This window comes from Miscanthus floridulus, chromosome 10 (genome assembly GCF_019320115.1).
Source record: "Miscanthus floridulus cultivar M001 chromosome 10, ASM1932011v1, whole genome shotgun sequence".
NCBI lineage: Eukaryota > Viridiplantae > Streptophyta > Magnoliopsida > Poales > Poaceae > Miscanthus > Miscanthus floridulus.
The window spans coordinates 33355915-33375350 of NC_089589.1; the positions used below are offsets into that span (position 1 = coordinate 33355915).

General features: G+C 49.3%; 1 protein-coding gene and 1 pseudogene across 1 annotated transcript in view; both read right to left on the minus strand.

Annotated features, from left to right (window-relative positions):
* The window catches only part of LOC136486473 (SWI/SNF complex subunit SWI3C homolog), a 112701-nt gene that overhangs the window by 20954 nt on the left and 72311 nt on the right, over window positions 1-19436 (minus strand). The gene's annotated exons all lie outside the window — the stretch shown is intronic.
* On the minus strand, window positions 734-11667 carry LOC136489974 (protein ACCELERATED CELL DEATH 6-like; annotated as a pseudogene).

Below are 19436 nucleotides of genomic sequence, written 5' to 3' on the forward strand. Positions count from 1 at the left end.
CAAGAATGCATGAGTGAAGAAATTTCAAGATATATAATGGATATAAGATGATCTCAATATTGCTTTGATTGTATGGACAGGACTTATAAAATCACTATGCATTAGTACTGATCAAGTTGGAAGAAGGAAACTATCAAGAGAGAATTGCTATTTATATGCAAATCCAACTTTATTCCTTGCTAATGTCAAATGCATACTCTTTTGTTTTTTTATATATATGACTAAGTCATGCGGAGTACATTTGCCAAATGTATACGTCTCTCCTCTGTTAATGATTAACATATGTGGTTGCCTAATTCTACTGTCTTTGTTAATGGTTTTCATATTTGAAATCTTTTGTTCCCACCATTATGTTTGAATCTTGTTTTCGCGATTGTAAGCTTTTTAGAAACTAAATATGAGTTACTTAGAACCACCAATGTTGGCCAACGGAATGCATATACAATATATAGATTACATGTCATCGTCATTGGAGCACGAACATTTTACAAACTAAACAAAGCTACTGACAAGATTTATGTGTCTCACCAACATTACAAAGCCATATGTAGTTCATGTGTCTAAAAGGGTCCAGCTTATCTCTTCATCTATTTTTGCTTTTCTTTGGATGAAATAAGAATACATCAAGTTCAATAATTTGATGAGCCATAGGCTCAGTCTAGCAACGTGAGTACCGAACTCCCCAGATGGCATTTTCCCCTCTAATATTAAAGAGCAGATGGTGATGGAGCACTTAGGATCTCCGGCTTAATACAAAGATGACTTGAAAACCTATAGAAACTAGGAAACTTGTAGCTGTAAAAAGTTGTAAATTGAGTACGGTAGCTTTGGCGAACGGATACTGTCGTTTGACGTAGACATGCCTTCTTCCTTTCCAGTGAAACCTCCAAATCGTGCGCAACTTCGTCGCAGGCCCCAGACACTCCGCGATGCATACTTGCAAGACAAGGATGCACGTGTATACACCCACGAACCCGTAATTGAGTGCCCTCGTGGTCGCCACGGAGAGCAGAGCCGCCTGGAAGGCCAGCATCATGCAGACGAGCGACACCCACAAGAGCTGCAGCGCCGCCGCGAAGCTCTTCCACGAGCCGGCAGAGCGCGACGCCTTCCCATAGACGAGCAGGATCACCGCCACGATGGACGTTACCACGGCCCCGGTGTTCAAGAGCAGGAAGCTCTTGAAGACAGTCTCGTCGTTGAGGACCGCCTTGCCGTCGTCGCCGTACCCACCGGGCAAGTTGAACCCGGCGGCGAACCCGGCGGCGACGATGAGGCCGGCCACCACCGCGAGGCTGTCCGACGTGTTCTGTATCCCCTTCCGCATCATGTCGCGGCCAACCCACTGCTCCAGTTGGTCCTGCCTCTGCGGCCGGAGCTGTGCCCCGTAAGCGACTAGCGCGACCACCAGGCTTACCATTTTGAAGAAACTGGTGGTTGATCCGGCGGCGAGATCAAACGCTGTGTGACCATCGTTGTTCGGAACATTGGCCAACACCTTGCCGTTGTGTAGCAGATCCTCCACGATGAAGGTCGATCCCGCTGCCACCGCGAGGTGGAGAGGCGTGTTCCCCTCCCTATCCTGCGCGTCCAGGAGGCCGCGCAGCATGGGATTCTCGGTGGCGAGCGACACCACCGAGGAGCGCTTCTCCCGGGCCGCGGCGTGGACGAAGGTCCCGCCATTGCCGTCACGGAGCTCGGCGGCGTCAGGGCAGCTCCCTAGCATGTTCTTCACGACGCGGTGGTGTCCCATCCGCGCCACGACGTGGAGAGCCGACAGGCCGCTCGAGTCCTTGTACACCGTTCCCGGCGGCCCGGCGCGCAGGATTGCACGCACGATGCTGCGATCCCCGTCCGACGACGCGAAATGGAGCGGGCTGCTGCCGCTGCAGTCGACTTGGTCGGCCAGAGCTGGCCTCCATTCCAGTAGCAGGTGAACCATTTCTGCAGGCAACGCAAATGATCAACACATTAGTTCACTGCATTATTTTTTTCTTCCAGTAATACCATTAAGAATCCAACAAGCAACTAACCTGAGCTCTGGAAAACGGCAGTGTGCAGAGCATTCTGTGCGCTTGGCCCCATCGATGACGCGTCCTTGCACTTGGTAATAATCGCTCTGACTGCTGACACCGAGCCGCTAATTACAGCCAAGTACAACGGCGACACGCCGGCGTTGTTCAGCTCGGCCGCCGGTTGTGCCGCCGCCGAGACTAGCACCTCCACCGCCGCGCTGTGCCCGTGCCTCGCCGCCAGGTGCAGGGCCGTGTCGCCTGCCTCGTTCTTGCATTGCATCCCAGAATGTTCTCGCCCTGGTCCCTGGCCAGCTCGACGAGGACCGCGACTGCCCTGGCGTGCCCAGCCCTCGCCGCGCAATGCATCGGCGTGTCCAGCGCCGAGTTCTCGCGAGAGAGGAGGCCCTGGTCCTTGAACCTGCGGTAGAGCTCCCGGATCAGCTCATGGTGCCCTTGCTCCGCAGCCACGTGTAGAGCGGTGTTCCTCTCCGCAGTCAACTCAAGTATGTCGCACTGACCGTGCATAACAACGCCTGAAACGGGTATTCAGGAAATTAGTACAATAACCGAATTCGTGTGTCAAATGACGAGTTCAATTGGAGCCAAATTCATCGGATAGGTTAGGGACCGGGGTTTTCGAGAGAGGAGCCCTCGAGTCCCTACTTTTTGATTTGAGGGCCTCCTACTTTGAGGGCATGATTTTTTTTATTTGTTATAGAAGGAGCTCTCAAATCTATTCTAATAGACACTGGCACATGTGCTCAGTCATTCTCTATTCTTCCCTCCTAAGCTACACCAGTGTGTGTGTGGGGGTGGGGGGAGGAGAATAATGAGGGGGATGGATCCGACAATGTCTCTATACATAGAAAAGGGAGTTGCTGGGGTGGGTGGGAGGGACGTAAGAAACAGCGCACCCGGCAAGAGGAGTGTCAGGAAGTGTAGCGAGTGCTCGAGCGAGCTTAGTTTCAGATAGGTCGGGGAGATAAATGACTGAAACTGAAAAATATGGGCCTCATCTAGATTCCCAAAAATGAGGTCCGATCCCGTGGGGAGAATTTAAGAGCCTTCTATTTTTATGGGGTCTAAGTAGGAGCCCTGCTCACGGAGATCGCGGCCGGCACTGCGGACTCCTCCGCCTCGGCAGCGGTGGCACCATCCCTGCCGCTGTCCCTCCCGGCGCCGCCGCCTCCCCAGCAACCGGCCGCGGCCCCGCAGGGTTCCCAGCAGGCGCCAACGCCACCGCCCGGTGGGGTGCCAATCACTCAGATCATGTTCCCGCACTCCCCGTCGCCAATTCCAGGGTTCGGGGCCGTGGCTCCTATGCCGCTCCCGGCCTCCGCTCACATGGCCCCATCACCACCGTACCCCCCGCCGCCATTGGAATGGGAGTCCGCCGTCGTGCCGAAGTACCCCAAGATCACCTTCGAAACGTACGATGGCCGCGATGATCCACTGGGGTGGCTCAACAAATGCGAGCAGTTCTTCCGCGGACAGCTCACTCGGGAGGTCGACAAGGTGTGGATGGCCTCATATCACCTGAAGGGAGTCGCCCAGCAGTGGTACCTTGTACTGGAGACAGACATCGGCCGCCCATCGTGGCCGGATTTCCGTCGATACTGCCTGCAGCGCTTCGGTCCCGCCCTCAACACCAACCACCTGGCCGACCTGGCCAGGCTGCCATTCGGCGCCAACGTGGACGCATACATGGAGGCGTTCCAGGCCAGGGCAGCGCACGTGGGGGACCTCACCACGCTGCAGCGCGCCAAGCTCTTCACAGGTGGCCTCCCCGACTACATTCGGGTGGATGTTGAGATGCACCAGCCCCAGAACCTTCAGCATGCCATGTATTTGGCTCGCGCCTTCGAACGTCGCAACGCGCCACAGCGTCCGGCCCTCCCAGCCCCCCAGCAGGCCGCGCGCCGCCCGGGGGGCGCTCCGCAGACCATGCCAGCTTCCGCGACGGGGACCACGCCCGACTCCACCAAGGCATTCAAGCGGCTCACACCCGAGGAGATGGCGGAACGCCGCAAGCTCGGTCTCTGCTACAATTGCGATGAGCCGTTCACTTGCGGGCACAAATGTGCCCGTTTGTTCTACCTGGAGGCTCCCGATTACATCGTGGAGGAGCCGGAGGAGCAAGACGACGCGCCACACCCGGCTGAGGAGGCCCAGTTCGACCCGGCCAAGCCGATGATCTCTCTGTCCGCGGCGACGGGCATTCGGGCACGCGACACCATGCAGCTGCGCGTCAAGATTGGCGCCCACAAGCTCATGACACTCTTGGACTCGGGGTCGACACACAACTTCATCAACCCTGATGCAGCACGCCGCACCGGCCTTCAGTTCTCCGACAGCGCGGGCGCCCACATCATCGTCGCGAATGGGGACCGCGTCGACTGCCAGGGCCTCGCGCGCGGCGTTCAGCTGCGTATCGGCACCGAGCGGTTCACGGTGGACTATTTCTCCATCCCCTTGGCGCCATACGACATGGTCCTCAGCCTCACGTGGTTGAGGTCGTTGGGGCCCATCCTCTGGGACTTCGCCACACTGCGCATGGCGCTCTCCTTCCGTGGTCATCGGGTGGTGTGGACCGGCGTCGGCGCGCCGGCCGCGGCTTCCTCGACAGCCCTGTTCACCACAGACCTCTGCATCGACAAGGGCTCCGAGCGCGCCCTCCTGGACCTGCTGCTGGACGCCTACCACGACGTGTTCGCCGAACCCGAGGGGCTTCCACCGGCCCGGGCGTGCGACCACCACATCCATCTGAAGCCCAACATCGAGCCAGTGGCGGTCCGCCCGTACCGCTACCCACAACTCCAAAAAGATGAGCTCGAGCTACAATGTGAGGCGATGCTCCGGCAAGGGATCATCCGGGCCAGCACCTCACCCTTCTCCGCGCCCGTGCTGTTGGTGAAGAAGCAGGACGGATCGTGGCGCTTCTGTGTCGATTACCGGGCCCTCAATGCGGTCACGGTGAAAGACAAGTTTCCCATCCCAGTCGTCGAGGAGCTACTCGATGAACTACACGGCGCCAAGTTCTTTACTAAGCTTGATTTCCGCTCGGGCTATCATCAGGTGCGTGTTGCTGCTGCAGATGTTCACAAGACGGCGTTCCGGACACACCACGGACACTTTGAGTTCCTGGTGATGCCTTTCGGCTTGTCCAACACGCCGTCGATGTTCCAGGCGCTGATGAACTACGTCCTCAAGCTGTTTCTCCGCCGCTGTGTCCTCGTCTTCTTCGACGACATCCTGATCTACAGCTCCTCTTGGATGGAACATCTTCGACACCTGCGCGCGGTCCTCGACGTCCTCCGCGCACACCAGCTCCACCTCAAACGGTCGAAGTGCGCGTTCGCCACCTCGGCGGTCCACTACCTCGGGCATGTCATCTCTGGGGAGGGGGTGGCCATGGACACGACCAAGGTGGCAGCTGTGCAGTCCTGGCCGCGCCCTCGCACCGCGCGCGGCCTACGCGGCTTCCTCGGGCTGGCCGGGTATTACCGGCGGTTCATCAAGGACTACGGGATCATCGCCGCGCCGTTGACGCAGCTACTTCGCAAGGACACGTTCCAGTGGTCGGACGCCGCTGAGACCGCCTTCTCCACCCTCAAGGCTGCCCTCACCGCCGCACCAGTCCTGCACCTTCCGGACTTCGCCGCCACATTCGCCGTGGACTGCGACGCCTCCGGATCGGGCTTCGGAGCCGTGCTGCATCAAGATGGCGCGCCCATAGCCTTCTTTAGACGGCCGTTCGCCGCACGCCACCTCAAAGTGGCGGCGTATGAGCGCGAGTTGATCGGGCTTGTTCCGGCGGTGCGCCATTGGAGGCCCTACCTTTGGGGGAGGGCGTTCGTCGTGAGGACGGACCACTACGCCCTCAAGTTCATGCTGGACCAGCGCCTATCTACAATTCCCCAACATCACTGGATTAGCAAGTTGTTTGGGTATGATTTTAGGGTGGAGTTTCGTCCCGGCCGCTCCAACGTCGTCGCTGACGCTCTCTCCAGGCGGGACGGCGAGGCGCCGCTGCTGTCCGCCCTTTTCGGGGCGCACGCGGCCTGTTTCTTGGCCGTCTCGGTGCCTACCTTCCGGCTCTTCGACGATTTGCGCCGGGAGGTGGACACCGACCCCGCCCCGCGCGCTCGTCGCGACGCCGTGGCCGCCGGAGACCACGGTGACTCCTGGTGCGTCCGCGAGGGGCTGCTGCTGCACAAGGGGCGCGTCTTCGTGCCCAGTTCCTCGCCGATCCTCGACGACGTACTCCAGCTCACCCACACGGGGGCCACGAGGGCATCCAGAAGACGCTGCTCCGCCTCCGCACGGAGTTCTTCGTGGAGCACGACCGCCGCGTCGTCGGCGACTTCGTGCGGTCCTGCGCGGTGTGCCAGCGGAACAAGACGGAGACGCTACACCCGGGCGGGTTACTGCAGCCCCTGCCGGTGCCGTCGCGTGTGTGGGCGGACATCTCCCTTGACTTCATAGAAGCCCTGCCCAAGGTCCATGGCAAGAGCGTCCTGCTCACGGTGGTGGACAGGTTCTCGAAGTACGCTCATTTTATTCCACTCGGCCACCCGTACACAGCCTCGTCGGTGGCCCGCGCCTTCTTCCAGGACATCGTTCGACTACACGGCTTCCCGGAGTCCATCGTCAGCGACCGTGATCCGGTGTTCACGGGTCATGTGTGGCGCGACCTCTTCCATCACGCCGGCGTCAAGCTCCGCATGAGTTCTGCGTTCCACCCGCAGACTGATGGGCAGTCCGAAGCTGTCAACAAGACAATTACCATGTATCTTCGGTGTTTGACAGGTGATCGCCCGCGTGACTGGCTGGATTGGCTCCCATGGGCCGAGTTTTCCTACAACTCAGCCTACCACACGGCGCTCCAGACCTCCCCGTTCCAGGTGGTGTACGGTCGGCCGCCCCCGGACTTGCTGCCCTACGCCCCGGGGCAGGCGCGTACGGAGGCGGTGGACACCCTGTTCGCCAACAGGGATGAGTTCTTTGAGGAGGTGCGTGCTCGTCTTCTCCAAGCTCAAGAGCACGCCCGCCGGTTCTACGACGCCAATCACCGCGAGCTCGAGTTCGCCGTCGACGATTGGGTGCTCCTTCGGATGCTCCACCGCCACACGAAGAACCTGGTACCTGGGGGCCGGGGCAAGCTAGCGCCTAAGTACGCCGGCCCGTTCCAGGTGACCGGCCGCATCGGCGAGGTGGCCTACCGTCTTTAGCTTCCCGATGGCGCGCGCATCCATGATGTCTTCCATGTCGGCGTCCTGAAGCCATTCAGGGGTTCACCGCCCTCCTGTGCGCCGGCCCTGCCTCCTCTACGCCACGGTCGACCGCTGCAGCGGCCGGAACGCGTCCTACGCTCCGAACTTCGCCGCGGCGTGTGGCACGTCCTCATCGAATGGGCGGGCATGCCGGTGTCAGAAGCCACTTGGGAGCCGGTCCCGGCGTTTCGCGAAGCCCATCCCTCCTTCCAGCTCGAGGACGAGCTGTTTTCCGAGGGGGGGAGAGATGTTATGGTCGGCAAGACGTATAAGCGCCGGACCAAGGAGCAAAGTGGCTGAGACATTGGATTAGATTTGATTCGATTAGGAGTTTCCTTAATTAGAGGTTTCCTTAATTATAGCATCAGGTGGTTGAGTTTGATTGTATAAGAGTCACACTTTGCAAATTAATGGGATAGCCTGGGATTGTGTCATCTTGACACCCTTGGGCGCCCGGCGTCCTAACTCTATCTCTCTCTACCCCTCGTTTCCCCTAGCGCTGCCACGGCGCCTCGCTGCCGCCAGCGCCAGAGTCAGCCCCTCCACTCTCCTCCATACGCGCTACGTAGCAAGGCCAAGCGCCATACCAGTTCTATTTTTATGGGGTCTAAGTAGGAGCCCTGCTCAACCTGTGTTTTTGACTTGAGCTTTCAAAATATGGTTTAGGAGCCTGTTTGAGGAGCTGCTAGAGTTACTCTTATTTGCTATTTCACTACCAACTCATCAAACAACTATCGCAGAAGCTTGCCGGTGCCTTAGTATTCAGCTCTTTCTTCCCTGTCTCATCTTTCACCCTTATTTGCTCCTAAGCCTCCTAAGCCTGTTTGTGAGAATTATACAATTCTTTCCTTTAGTGCGTTATAGCTAGATGATGATTACCATGGTAGCTCCAAAATGAGTCTCCAAAAGTAATATTAATATTAATAATAACAGTCATTTTGCCTTGGTGCTTTTATTTTTTTTGGAAAACTTAAAATAAATAAAAAGGTTAAGATATAGAAAGGTTTGAAATTTGCACAGTAGGTTGATGCAATTTATTTGTTCTCACCTAAAATTATAGATTTCTTTTATTTTAAAGAAAGGTGGCGTGTCCCGTATTTTTGTGGTAGTTGTGTCGCCGTGAAATCAGTTGTTGTAAGTACAAGTGTTCCGATAGAAGGCATTATGACGGGGACATGCTTGGAAGTCTCTTTGACGTTGCTTTCCCATAGGAAGCCATCTACATTTGATTTGAATATTGACCGTTCAAACATTCAACAAAGTCGCTACCATGGCACAGGATTCTGGCTCGGCCTAGGTATGGCACGGTCTGGGTTAGTATTTCTTGCCTAGCATCGAGTCGTGCCGTGCAGGCCTGACCTCCATCGAGTCGTGCCCTCCATGGGCCCGTACTATGTCAGGCCGAGCGGCGCATTTAATTTAGTCATTTATACATAGGTGTCATACCATGCACTACATGCAGTATTTACCCACACAGGTACGTGGCTAGAAAAATCTGCTTGTACCAAACAACACTCTCGAGCATCCAATTTTGGATGTCTGGGTCAGTATTTCTTGCCTAGCAAGGCAATGCCTGTCACACTTCCATACAAACAAGCCCGGATTCTATAGATTGTGCATAGTTGAATAGTCAACGATGTGACAATAATGTCCTCCAAACAACCTCTCCAAATTTTGGCTATGGACAACTACTCCATATTCGTTTCGCTGAAATTTGACTTATGCTGATTTGTGGTGAGAGAAAAACACTATTCATTCGCTGAAAAGTACTATTGAAGTAGTGCTGCGGGGGTATACACTATGTCTCTAGATATATGTAGTAAAAAAGCATATCTATACCTACTAATAAAGAGACAAAATTTTCAACTTTTTTTTCGTCTATCCATTTTTTTTTGTCCACCTTCCCCTAACTGCCGGTAGTCGAGAGTTTCTTCCGTCTAGACTCATATGACCCTAGATGGTTAGGACAAATAGATCTCTCCAAGACTGAATAGAAATAGAAATCCTAATTCAAATAGAAATCTTATTTTACTTTCTATATAGCAAAGCGTCTCTTTCAACCTGGCTTTTTACTTCCCGTAACATTTTTTTCCCTCCATCTCTTTTTCTACGATGATCTCCTGTTCTGTTTTTTGTCTGATTTTCCATAAACAATCACGGTTTCTTTTTTTCTTTCCTCCATCTTTATTTTGTATGTATGGTTTTTGGTTTTACCATTATCATCGTGTGTGCGTCCACACCGTTTTTCTCGTGCTCTGGTTTTGTGTGTGCGGCCGCCGAGGTCTTTCCTTTGAACAGACGGGATGAGATCGAGTTCTACTTCGATGCGTGTCCACGGAGGCTATGACCTCACGCTCATGCATATATATATATTTTTTCACCCAGATCCATGTCCTCGGCAAACGCCAAAGCATTAGCGTGACGAGACGACGATGGTTGATTTAGAGCCGCTGCACATTCCCAACGATGAGCGATCTCCTCATCGAGATCTTCTCGCATGCATGTTCGGACACCAAACCCATCGCATCCGTCCGTGCCACTGACCACGAGTCTGACCGTGAGGATCTATTGTATTGCTCGTCATCGGTGACGCCGGGTACTCCTTCCAGCTTCTCATCGCCGACCGAAACTTGGTGACGATCTCGGAGCACGGCGAGTGGGACGACGTCATCCACAACCACCCCATACCGCTCAACTTCCTCCCCACCGTCCCCATCCTAAACCGTCTCTTGTCATTGGAAGCCACCACCATCAATTAGCTTAGCTGTGCAAGGAACGGGGTGTCATCGAGTTGCCACCCCAACCCAAGGCTTCAGGCAGGTGAGGTCGCTGATGCTCCAAAGACATGGACAAGGGGCCCCTAGCTTCCTGGATCGGTGAATGGAAGGCTGAGCCTGCTCTTGTCACTGAGCCATGTGTCGTAGATATGTAGTCGCTGTCGGCGTCATCGTCAGAGGCGGCGAGGTGGACTCGACAGGTACTGATGATCCACAGGCAGGCCATCACCAGGCAGTGTCCGGGCTGCGCCGTTCGGTGAGCGGAGAGGCACCGTGGTGCGGCAAATAGAGGGAGTGGAGCTTGCTAGATCGACCTATGATCGAGACAGGCATATGCGTCCTCAGCGGATGAACTAACGAAAATCGGCGAGCCCCGCTACTTGCTGTTTGTTTGCAGTTGTGCTTGACCAATCAAATTATGAACTGAAATCTTAAACAGATTGCCATCGGTCCGGTCTAAATAAATTTGTCTCTAAACTATACATATATAGTGCAAACCCCAATAAGGGTTACCATATGAAAAATCAAGAGATGACTCTCGTTGTAATCAGACCATTGATTATGGATCCACAAAGAAAGTCATGGAACTCAATATTTAACTATATCAAAGCATAAGTAGTATGAAAATATCTCTGTGCTTTGTAACATAAAAATATATCAACATTATATTTTAAATTAATTTGATACAAACTTAGGGGCATTATCATATTATTTGCTAACATTGGCTTGTATTATGGATGATATGATAATCTTAAAATAAATTATAGCTTTTAAATTTTATATAAATGGTAAAACATAAATATAGATATGTACCGTTCCTTTTGTTTTCATGAATATTTTATAATTTTTTTCTCTCGTTGCAACGCACGGGCATATTTGCTAGTACATCTAAAAAAGCCAAAAACGTCTTATAATTTGCAACGATGGGGTAATATTTAGCTGCTAAAAATTAGTAAGATTTTGTTTGAATTCTCTCAGCTAATATGTCCGGCTATTGCGACTCCAATGTAAACGGATGTGTGAGCACTAGTGGCTTCAGAACACCCAAATCTTAATTTGTTACCTTTACTTCTCTGCCAACCTACCATTCATATTAATGTATTATTCCCTTTGTTATGAAATATTAGGGATTCAACGTTCAAAATTTGTACCAAATATAAGGTATTCTAGGTCTCAATCATCCTCCCCTCTATCCTTTGTCTTTTTACCAAAATTTTTTTTGAGTCTTTTAAACTTAACATCACCTAAAATAACCAGCTAGTTATTATTGGCCAGGACTCAAGTTCAAATATTAATTCTTGGAGCCAAATGAAGAATTTGGAAGCAGAAAGAAAAGAAAAGAAAAGGTTTAGGTCTGTTTCGTTAGTTACCAGTGGCTTGACAGTCTATCGCAGCGGCGTGTTGTTGCAGAAGCAGCGCCGTGACCTCGGCCGTCCTCCCTTCGTAGACGGCGCGATAGAGAGAAGGGCACATGTTGCTGACGACCATGCGCTCATGGTCACATTGCGGTGGCTGCTGCATCGGCGGCGGCGTTGCCATTGCAGGCGAGCCGGCAGGCGAAGCACCGGCGGCAAGCTGGATGGACTGCTGCTCAGGATCCATCCGGGGCCTGTGAAAGCGGTTGGCAGCTCGCTGCGCCAGGCGAGAGTGGGAGGTATATATATGGTCTTTCTTGCGGAATGGTCTTTCTTAAGGAAAGTACGGTTGTAGATGCATGCAGACAAGTCGTGTGGCGCCTTGCAAGATGGCAGATGGACATGGACTGTCCGGCCGGCTAAAAGTCACATCAAGAAGCTACTACGCAAGTAAGGAGTTGTCCACGACACTACGCATACACACATCAACAATTCAACAGTCAACAATGTGATGAACTGAAACACTTGCACGATAGATCTCTTATATGTGTTGTTGATGTTGAGGCCAAGGAGTAAGAACGTTAGATAAATTATATGTGCATAAATATATAATAGCGCAATTAATGTGACATTTTGAGATGGAGCATTATATGTATGCATGTATGCCGGTAGCCATGCGTCCCTGACTGATAGATGTTATTCCTGAAGCTACATGTATGCAGGTCGATCGGATTGGAAGTGGTTGTGACGATCAAAATTGTCCAGCACGGATGATGATTTGGGAAAACTGGCCTGGTAATTAAGGCCGGTTTAGATAACTTTATCAAATTTCAAAAGAATTTCGTTATTACATTTCTCTTGTCGAGATGATTTAGATATATAAATAAAACACTTAATTTAGAGTCTGAATGAGAGAGCCACAGCTTCGGAAGTATCGATCCAAGCCTCCAAAACCGACCATAACCCGAGTTAGGAGTTGTATGTTGGCATGGAATTTATTTGAGTCACTACGGAAACAGTTACTTTGCCGAGTGCCCTAGGCATTCGACGAAGCCCCAAATACACTCGGCAAAGACTTTGCCGAGTGTAACACTCGTCGACTAGCACTCGGCCAATTTTCCACCGGCAAACAGATGTTTGCCGAGTGTCAAATATCGGCCACTCGACAAAAGGTTTGTCGAGTGTCAAAAAACACTCGGCGAAGTTAAACCCTCGGCGAAAAGGGGGTTAACAGCGTCCACGGTAACAGAGAGTTTGCCGAGTGTCAGACGGAAGACACTCGGCAAACATCTTCAACTTTCCCGAGTGCCAAGCCTCCGACACTCGGCAAAGAGGGGTCACCCCGCACCATTTTACTACGTTTTTGCCGAGTGTTAAAGCCAATACTCTCGGCAAACATCTATGTTTTTGCCGAGTGTTTTGGCTTTAACACTCGGCAAACATTGCACACCCGGCAAAAAATTGCCAGAAAAACAGAAACTGGGCTCTTTGACGAGTGTTAAAGCCAAAACACTCGGCAAAGGATCTCTTTGCCGAGTGTTACACTCGGCAACCTGTCCAAAACCCCCCTGTTTTTACTGTTTTGTTACGTGTAAAGGACCCCTCTCCAATAAAAATCATTGGCATGTATATTACATCACAGACATATATTAAGCATCACAGGCACACAAATAAGTTCTAGTTTATTCGAGAAAGTAATCCACAAGTTCTAGTTTAAACAAGTAATGCACAAATAATCCACAAGTCACTGAGGAGGAGGCCCTTGGAACCACTGCGACTGATCCGGGTCTTGTGGTTGAGTATTCGAAGCCGCTGATTGATTCTGCACATAGGAAAAGACATGTGTGAGACAATATTGATATCATTTGAGCTAACTAAGGAACTTGTCTAAGTTAAAGTATTCAATCTAATGTGTCAAGTGACTCACAGGAGTAGTTGTGGGTGGCTGACGTGAAGGGAATAGCATCGGTGGCGGTGGCAAAGATTGACCCATGCTTGAAGCAAAATTCTGCATGTATTGGAACATCTGGTCCATCCTCATCCGATTTTCTTCCTCCATCCTCTGCCGCTCGGCCTCTAACCGCTCCACCCTCGCCTCCATCTCCTCCCGTTGCTTCTTTTCTGCTTCCACCTGGGCCTAAAATATTTCATCGCAATATTACAATGCAAAGCAATGCAAAGCTAAAGTACATAAGAACCAACGAATGATGAATGGAAGAGAAAGAACCTGAAGAGTCTCTATCTGGAACTGTGCAGTGGTCGGCCATGGTCGTATCGCTGGGCTCGAGCCCGTGCTCCTTGCTCGGATCTGGGAGAGAGTGGGAGTAGGGGCCGTGTCGATTACGCTATCGCCAATCCAATACCGACCATGCTTCTTGCCTCCTCCGAGAGTGTGTAGTGGGTTTAGTTTCCATGCTCTACTCCGATCCGAGATAGAATTTCGGCAGCACCTCCACGTTGTTCTCCAAATACACGTCCCAGAAGGGAGATTGTGTATTCGGAGAACAATAGGGAGCTGCTGCCGAAACTCTATCTCGGATCGGAGTAGACCATGAAAACTAAACCCGCTAAACATCGGGCTTTCCAAAAAATGTGGACAATTCGAAACAGATATTGTTATAATTTATGCAAAAATTTACATATTTCCAACCGTATCTCTTTCGAACAGGAGACGCCTAACTAGGTTATGAGATATACGAACATCAAACAAAAAGAGAGGTGTATGATGCCTCACCTTGCTATCCGGCAAAGTGATGAGTCAAGGACGGTCCTTGTGAGTCTCTCCTGCAAGAAAATGAACATAGTAGTGTCAAGTCGAAATTTTGGTAGCACCTCCCCTGCACGGGGCGGTTTCCCAAACCTACATCAAATATAACGGCATGATGGCCAACAACCACATCCACACCAACAGAACGACACGATGACCGACAACCACATATAGCTCACAAGAAAGCAAATAATTCATGGTTTATCCTTTTCTAATTTCTAAAAAAAAGTCATATCATCTCTATAGACATCCTACTACCTCTCAATCTTCTCTAAAAAAGTCCATTTCTATCACTTTCTAATTTCTTTTCTAATTTCTAATTCATCCTACCTTTTTATAATTTCTAATTTCTAATTGCTTTTCAAATTTCTAAGTTATTTTCTAAATCATCTTTCTAATTTCTAATTTTGTTTCTAATTAACTAGAACAACAAAAATTTAAGAATTGCTTTTTAAATTTCTAATTTCTAATTGCTAATTTCTAATTTCTAATTTCAAATTTCTAATTGCTAATTTCTAATTTCAAATTTCAAATTTCAAATTTCCAATTTCAAATTTCTAATTGCTTTTCAAATTTCTAATTTCTAATTTTGTTTCTAATTAATTAGAACAACAAAAATTTTAGAATTACCTAGGACGGCGCGGGCGTGGCGCACCGGGGGATGGCCGGGCCATGGGCGTGGCGCGCCGGGGCCGGGAAGGCGCCGCCGATGTGTGTGTGGGGGGGGGGGGCCACCGGGTGGAGCCGCCACGGGCGTGGCACGCCGGGGCCGAGAGGGCGACGCCGGGGGCGGGGGCGCGCCACCGGGTGGAGCTGCCGCGAGCCGGGCAGGGTCGCGCCACCGGGGCCAGGAGGGCGCCGCTGGGGGGCTTCGCCGGGGGATGGAGCGGGGGCGGGGGCGCCGGCAGGACGGGGTCGGGTGGTCACGACGTGTGTCTATGGCATGTGTGCGTTGTGTGCGTGTGTGTGTGGCATGCGGGGTCGCACCGGGTTAACTGTTAGGGGGTATGCCGAGTGCCCGCGATCTGACACTCGGCATACCCCCTTTTTTATTTTTCAAAAGGTCTACTCGCCTGGCAGTGGGCCAGCACCCAGATTTTGCCGAGTGTTTTGTAGAAGACACTCGACAAAGAGCTAATTTACCAAGTGTTATATAGAAACACTCGGCAAATTACGCTAATATTTCATGTATACCTTTAATAGCTGGTTTTAGTAACTTTTTTCCTATATATTTTGAAAAAAACTTGTCAAATTCACTCAAAAATGCATATTTGTTTTTTCTACTAATATTATTTCATTATTTCATACAGTTATAGCTCAAAATTAATTTATATCAACTAAAATTCTATAATTACAATTAATAAATAAAAAATATCAAACGGATCCGAAAAATTGTCAAAATTTGACATGAACCAATCTATGTTGTGTATTGCCTATACAAAAATTTTTGAACTCAAACCCCAATTCACATGTCACCTGGACTCTAAATCTTACCGGATCCTTCTAAGTTCTACGAATCTTCTTCGGAGATGCTTCCGTTTGTAAGCATCATACGTCACAAATTGTGCAAAACATTCTCAATTTTTTTACCATAGCCTCCACATATGATATTATGACATGTTGGCAAATCTCGTGATTTTCAGACTTCGTTTGGTTTTTCTAGAATTTAAAAATCATTTGGACACACGTTCGTGGTCGTGTTTCCTGAACAAAATGTTTGAAATTTCTTTTCATTTCCTGCATGAGACATCAATCCGGACTCAATGACATGAATATGATTTTTCCACTCATTTTATTCTATTATTTCAATCACTTGCAGTTGAAATTTCACTTAAATAAATAAATTACTCAAAATGAAATTAATTCACTAAATATAGCAAATAGACCAAGAAATAGACCAACTTTTAACATGCAGTACCAAATGTCGTTTGTGGGGAGTAGAAAAAATGTGGAGGGTCGAGGAGGAAAAAATAGTTTTGGATTTGCCGAGTGTCTCCATAAACACTCGGCAAACCCATATACTTCGCCGAATGCCAGCAGAAAACACTCGGCAAACACGTACTTCGCCGAGTGCCTCTAACGGACACTCGGCGAAGTACTAACGGCCGGCACGCCGTCCGTTAGGACGGCGCATGCGCGGGTCACGTGTTGGTTATTGCCGAGTGTCCCATAGAGGTCGAGTGTTGACACTCGGTAAATATTAAATATGCCGAGTGTCTGATGGTTGCCGAGTGTTGACACTCGACAAATCATAAATATGCCGAATGTAATAGTATGCCGAGTGTCTCAGAGGAAACACTCGGCAAAGCGGTTGTTTGCCGAGTGCCTGATATAATGCACTCAGCAAACATAAAGCACTCGGCATTTTCACTGTTTCCCGTAGTGAGTTTCGACTCCTATAAGGAGTTTCGACTCCTATAAGGACAAGCCACGTTAGATTGAGAAGAATCACTATAACAAAATGAATTTTTGGAGATAGCCTCATTTATTTACAAAAGGAGGTCCAAAATTATCCAAGAGTCCTAAAATCAATGTTATCCTAAACGCTAAACGGTAAACAGTCGGTCACCTGCCGTTTAGCTTATTATTCGAGCAAAACGGGTGTTTAAACGGTCAAAACAACCGATTAAACGGAAATGGTGTGCCACCGTGTAAAGTTTAAACAGTGTGTAAACGGGATAAACGACCGTTTAGACGAACAGTGCCTAAAATACCTAGTGAACTTCAAAGGCATCGGTTGTTCTATTTTGGGAGATAGTTCACCTCTGTAATTTTATATTTACAGAGACCATCTTGCTGAGGAAGGGGAACAACCCACTTCTGCAAATCAAAAATCCCCGTGTCAGAAAAAATAATAATAATATAGTAGTGAATATTACTTTTTAACATATTTTCTTCTTTGGCCTATTTTCATCCCCTACTTATAGTTCACACTCTGACCCGATGTCATTCTAGACTTATCGGAAAACCTAGGGCGGCAACCCGCCGATGTTGAAACCATAACGAGGTCACTCCCAGGTGAGAGTTCTGATAGTTTCTTTGCAAGTTTGCTAAAAAAACTAGCCATTCATCGTCACTTAAAGGCAATAGGGGTATCCTTTTCTACTTTGCTCGTAAACCTTATAACAGCTCTTCACCAAGTAAGTATGATAATTACCATTCTTTAGCAAAACCCCTAGGAAACCCGCCTGACCAGTTCATGCAGATTCATGCCAAAACGATCCTTTTGCAATCCATGTGTTCTAACACTTAGGTTTTGAGGCTAGATTTGTGTCAACACACTCTTTGGCAACTTTACTGTGTAACGATTGTTTCGGCTACACGTTGCAGCCAATTTTCTCCCTAGCCAAATTGCTTAATTCTTTTATCATCTTGTATATGTCATTACCATTGCATCAGACCAAAGTATTGGTTACATCTGTTCTTGGTCACTTGTGTTATTGCCTAATGTCGTGCTGCGTATTACTACTACTATTGTGAAGATCAGCATGGATCAATCAAGAGTTCGATTTGACCATAGAAGAGTACCGAGGTGCTGCACTGTAATATTACTATAACAAGCCTATGGTACAACCTGCAAATGTGTTATATGCTTCTAATAATTACGTGACAAGTAACATGAATTCTCACGTTGGTGTTGCTAGCATAATGATTGTAGACATATTAAATTGGCTAAATTGGTATTCATAGTGCATACTATAATTCTTGATTATATAATATGCAAAAGCCAATGCCAACTATGTATACTTCAAGTATAAGTGCTACTAGCAACATATATCAAGCACAAGTATGTATACGGTGTTGCTAAGTTCTCCTAAAACTCCAACATGGAGTCAGCAGGCTAATATGTACGTATGCATGTACTTCACAAATCGGAAATCTGACCCATGGGACAAAGCTTTAAGACGATTTAAAGAAGATTTGCATAAAGATTTAGAAGAAATTCTAATTAATATTGGGAAACATGTAAATTATGTGTGGAATAAAAGTCACATCAAGAACCTACTACGCAAGTAAGGAGTGGTCCACGACACTACGCATACACACATCAACAATTCAACAGTCAACAATGTGATGAACTGAAACACTTGCACGATAGATCTCTTATATGTGTTGTTGATGTTGAGGCCATGGAGTAAGAACGTTAGATAAATTTTTTTGGAAACACTAGTAGAGAAACGACCCTTGATCTAGCTCGAAATTTGGCTTTAGTCCCGGTATTTTTCGCGCCCGGGACTAGAGAGACCTTTAGTCCTAGTTTGTAGCTACAACCAGGACTAAAGGTCCCTGCCCAACGGCTATTGCGGCAGGCTTTTGCTGCAGGGGACCTTTAGTCCCGGTTGGAGCTACCAACCAGGACTAAAGGTCAACTTTTACTCCCGGTTGGTACCTCCGACCGGGAGTAAAAGTCCCCTGCCGGCTGGAGGCTCCGTCCGGGACTAGAAATTGACCTTTAGTCCCGGTTTCTGTCTCCAACCGGGACTAAAGGTCCCCTCCTATATAGCCCTTCTTCCTCCCCGAGCCCGAGCCACTTCGAGCTCAGTGTTCTTGCTTCATCGCCGGCCTCTCTTCTTCCTCATCACCGGTAATCACAAGATTTCTTCAATTCCTCCATCGATTCTTCGGTTCTAAAGGTTACCAACTTTATACTCTCATGTTTCATTAGTAGCATATCTCATTTTGTGGACTAGATATATGTGGTTTTTTATGGTGGATTTTTTTATTTGTAAGCCATTTAAGCTCAAAATCACTTTAAAGTTTGCATATTTGGATGAAGGAAGGTTAAAGTAGTTATTCAAAACTAGTATTCAGCTTTCATTTCTAGCATGCATAGCACACTTCGTGGTTTAGAGATATAGATAATTTTAGAGTTTTTTTTAATTTTATTTGTTTATAAAATGAGAAATTTATATTATATTAAAAATGAGTATAGAGAGTAGATGTCAACTACTTCTGGGTCCTCGGCCTCTCATCGGGTTCCAAAGCGACTGAGGCCGGACCTCCCTCTCATTGCATGCGGCAAGTGTGAGGAGAAGATTGTGATGGAGTACCAGGTGAGGAAGGAGTGTCCCAACAAGGGCCTCTCATCGGGTTCCAAAGCGACTCGCCGTTGCTGCTCTCGACAGCCCTCGCCAACATCTTTCACCGACGTCCCTCGTCGACGACTCACCGCCGCTGCCCTCGGCGGCCTTCGCCGATAGCCCTCGCCGACATCTTTTTCCGACGTCCCTCGCCGTCGGCTCGTCGTC